General features: G+C 42.1%; 1 long non-coding RNA gene across 3 annotated transcripts; it reads left to right on the top strand.

Annotated features, from left to right (window-relative positions):
- Positions 1-148: 148 nt before the first annotated feature.
- LOC109300878 lies at positions 149-3,400 on the top strand. 3 transcript variants are annotated; one of them, XR_002098358.1, is made up of 4 exons: positions 149-221; positions 2,074-2,288; positions 2,639-2,662; positions 3,002-3,400. It is a non-coding gene; the product is annotated as an uncharacterized LOC109300878 (long non-coding RNA). The 3 variants fall into 3 exon arrangements; XR_002098359.1 differs by having other exon boundaries at positions 2,074-2,296; XR_002098357.1 differs by lacking the exons at positions 2,639-2,662; positions 3,002-3,400 and having other exon boundaries at positions 2,074-2,400.
- Positions 3,401-3,796: the final 396 nt, after the last annotated feature.

The raw sequence follows: 3,796 nt of genomic DNA, 5'->3' as shown, positions 1-3,796 counted from the left end.
TTTGGTTGGGGGGGTTTTTTTATTTTTTTTTCTAAGCCAGCAGCGAACCAGCGCGCAAAGGCGCCGCCGAGCAACCTGGGGCAGCGCTGCGAGCCGGCGGCGGGACACAGCTGCCGCTCACCCCCCGGCCCGGCCCGGCCCGGCCCGGCCTGGCCCCCGCCCGCGGCCACCCCGGAGGAATTCCGCTCTTGCACTAAAGCCTCAAACTGTTTCAAACCAAGGTGAGACTTTAGCAGCCCTCCTCCTCTTACAAGTTTCCCTGGGAAGCGGGTGTGGTGGGGGGCGGGGAGGAGTAGGTAGCTGGGACTTGCTGCTGCTGCTCCGATTCCCTCCGGGTGTCACATTTAACACTGCCTTTTGAAGCCGCTGTGAAGTTGCCAAGTCTTTATTCGACATCAGAGCCTCCCCAGATCTGCTGCCCCCTGAGAACTTCCTAGACCCCTTCCTCTTCTTTGGCATGGGGTGGGGGGAGGGAAAAAAGGGAGAGGAGAGAGAGCCTAATCTTCATGACTGTGCCCACAGGCATCTACACCTCTAGGGCTGCAGCCAAGGGCAGCCTCATAATAAAACACAATCAGATTAGCCTGACCCCCATATAAGCACTTCCTATTTCGTTTTAGGAGACACCAAGCTTAACTATTTTGCATGTTGGGCATCAGGTTTCAGCTGTTCTGATTTCTGACATGCTCCCCCCACATCCTCCCTCCCCCCCACACACAACTCCAGTGTTGAGGTGTGTGATCTGCCCTCACCCCGCTGCTTTCCGTTTATGGTCTGAAGTGGCCTGAAGGTGGACATGTGGAGAAGGGTGGCAGGGGAGGGAGAAATGATGTGGAGTCAGTGGATGCGGTTATTAAAGCCTCTGAAAGAGCCTGTAGTCTTCATCAGGATTATTAATGTCTCTCCTGTCACCAAATCATCATGACTACTGGAACAGAGGGGGGAGGGAGTGTGTAGACAAGGCTAGCAGTTCATAACCCAGATTACGCCCTCCTATCTTATCTAAATCCATCAGTGTGAGAATCATTTACCTCCTCTAAAATGAATGCTGCGTGTTGCTGTGGTTCAAGACTAGCAATTAAATAACCTCACCAGTTAAAGGAATTCAAAGCGGGGATGAGCTGGGCATTTCAGCTTGCTATCCAACACTATATTAGCATGTCATGCCTGAGATAAGGCCAGCCATGTCAAAAAGTGGTCTAAATTTTACCTGCCGAGTTTGAGAAATGCTGTGCCTTCTTTGCAGGACTGCTGAGAGCCCACAGTTCAATATTTGATCTCAAGTGAGTCACCCCAAAACTGAGACCCAAAATGAGAAAACTGTACTAAAATGAGGCAGAAGTGTTTCTTAAAAGAGGTAGTTTACCAGCATTTCAGCTGGCAGCTTGCAAAGAGTATCATACTCACAAACAAGCCTGCAAAACTTAATGGACATTTCCCCCCTTTTCTTAATGTCATTTCCATAACCAACAGTCCTAATAATTCTGAATACTTGCAACTGACTTCCAAGATGGATCAGATAACCCTTCTGTTAAAACCATCAGAAAAATGCTAACATAATGACCTGTCTTTACTTGTATGATATATTGTACTGATAATCATTTGCCCGTATGTTGTCCTACAGTGGGAGTTTATGTCTCTCAGCCCCCAAAGCTAACTTAACACTATTTTTGATGTGTACAGATGTGATATTTTGATCTAAAAAAATTCACAGATCACTTACTTAGTTTAAATCTTTGACTTCATTTAGTTTATCACTGCATGAAGTAGATTTTGTTAATTGTTCTGTTAAGCAAATCTTGTTCTGTATACAGGAACATATATACCTACCATTCCAGCATTAATTTTCCCTGAGGTGGTTATGGACAACAAACAAAATAGATCCTTATAAAACATACCTTTACAGACACATACTTGTATTAAAAGTAGTAGGATGTACCAGTTGTTTTTTTAACCACAGAAGACAACTACAAAATATGATTCCAACATGCCAATCTCTCGAGTGAGATGATAATTAAATATTCGCTCTCCCTCTCTCTCTCTCTCTCTCTCTCTCTCTCTCTCTCTCTCCAGTAGGAGATTAACTCCCAGCAAGGTACACACTGACGTCACCCTTAGCCTCCAGCCAGCAATCTGCCCCCGACCTCAGCATCACCATCAGCATCAAAACAGCATCAGCCATGGCAGGCTTCAAGACAGCTGGCCTTGCAGAACTCTGACCAAGATAAGGAGTCCCAAAGTCAGTGCTGCCAAAGACAATAGAGGGGAACGCCACATAAATATATGAGGTGTGAATGTAAGCAGAGAATCAATTAAATGTGTTTTACAAATTCAGGAAGAGATCTGTTTTGTGTTTCTGATCCAGAGCTGCTACAAATTAAACGAACTTTCAGATTTCAATATAGAGGCTCTGCAATTTATTGTCACTCTATACCATTTGGATACAGTAGCATGAGTGTTGTAGGGGGAAAAAACAAGCTAAGAAAGAAACTAGCACCTACAACAGTCACTTAAAAAAGTCTTGTTTTCATTAAAAAAAATATTTTCCTCAGTGTCATTAATTAAATCACATCCTTTATGAATAAACTTCACAAAAGTGAAAGCTTTCCAGTATTCAGAGCTGGTCATATTCTTTCAGGTTGCAGAGTTTAACAAGATATGGGTAAGAATTTATTTTTTCATCTCACACATTCATGTCTACCATTCCAAAATGCTCACAACTCTGACAGTCCATCTGACAACACAGTCAATCAAACTCCATCCTACGGCCGTTTCCAAAGAAACCCACACACAGCCAGAGAGACAGACTGCATAAGCTGGAAGGAAACCAACCAAAAGGAACACAACAGCAACACCAACAAAAAACCTAACGTGCATCATTTTTGCTTTCCCCCAAATTTCTGAATTCTTGAATAATTTATCATGAAATCAATATTGGAAACTGTTGTAATATACAAAACAAGTGGTAATGGCATTTTTTTTTCATCTTGTCTCATTACAGGACTAACTTGAGGCACTTCCTCTCCACTCTCACAAAATGCATTAAACAAAAACATGCCTCACCAGTTATGGAACTCAAGTGTTTACACCTTCTCCTCATCCTTTGTCCATGAGATTCCTGCTTAGGATTTAGTCTTGCACTCTCTTCTACGTAGGTAGATCTCTATACTTCTACAGAATGCAATATGGTCTTTTTGAGAAGAATGAGATTACTCGTAAGCTCTAAATTGAGCATATTCCTAAATAGTTGCATACACAAGGATCCTCCGGACTGGGATCTTGGCTGGAATTTTCAAGAGGGGCTAGAGGAACAAAATTCAGAAGATGGTAAACTGCCTCCCTTAATTTGAAAATCCCAGTACTGTTGAAGCAATACAAATAATAAATTATATTAAATGAATGTTGTTCTCTTATTTCTTCTTTCACTGATAAGACAGTGAGGTTGAAGGTAAAACAGCACTGCCACACAACAGATAAACACAGACATATATGCACATATAAACAAAAACTACACTTAAAGAACAATAAGGTTGTTAATTCAAGCGTTCAAAAAAATAAGAAAATGCCAGAATTAAGATTACTCTCGTGTCCTTAATTTGCAACCCCCCAATTTCTGCATACATGCCTTATGAAACAGTTTTTAATTTCATGTTCACATGCAAGTTTTGTACGGGACTCCTATATATAGAATATATGGTACTCACTTGATGAATGGTTCTTCAATATTGTATTTTGTCTTCTCTTTATTATGTGCTGCCTTCCCTTGTTCACTGCATGTTCATATACAGAATGACTT

This window comes from Gavialis gangeticus, unplaced genomic scaffold, assembly GCF_001723915.1.
Source record: "Gavialis gangeticus isolate Ggan-Ray unplaced genomic scaffold, GavGan_comp1, whole genome shotgun sequence".
Taxonomy (NCBI): domain Eukaryota; kingdom Metazoa; phylum Chordata; order Crocodylia; family Gavialidae; genus Gavialis; species Gavialis gangeticus.
This window is presented reverse-complemented; position numbering and strand designations above follow the sequence as displayed.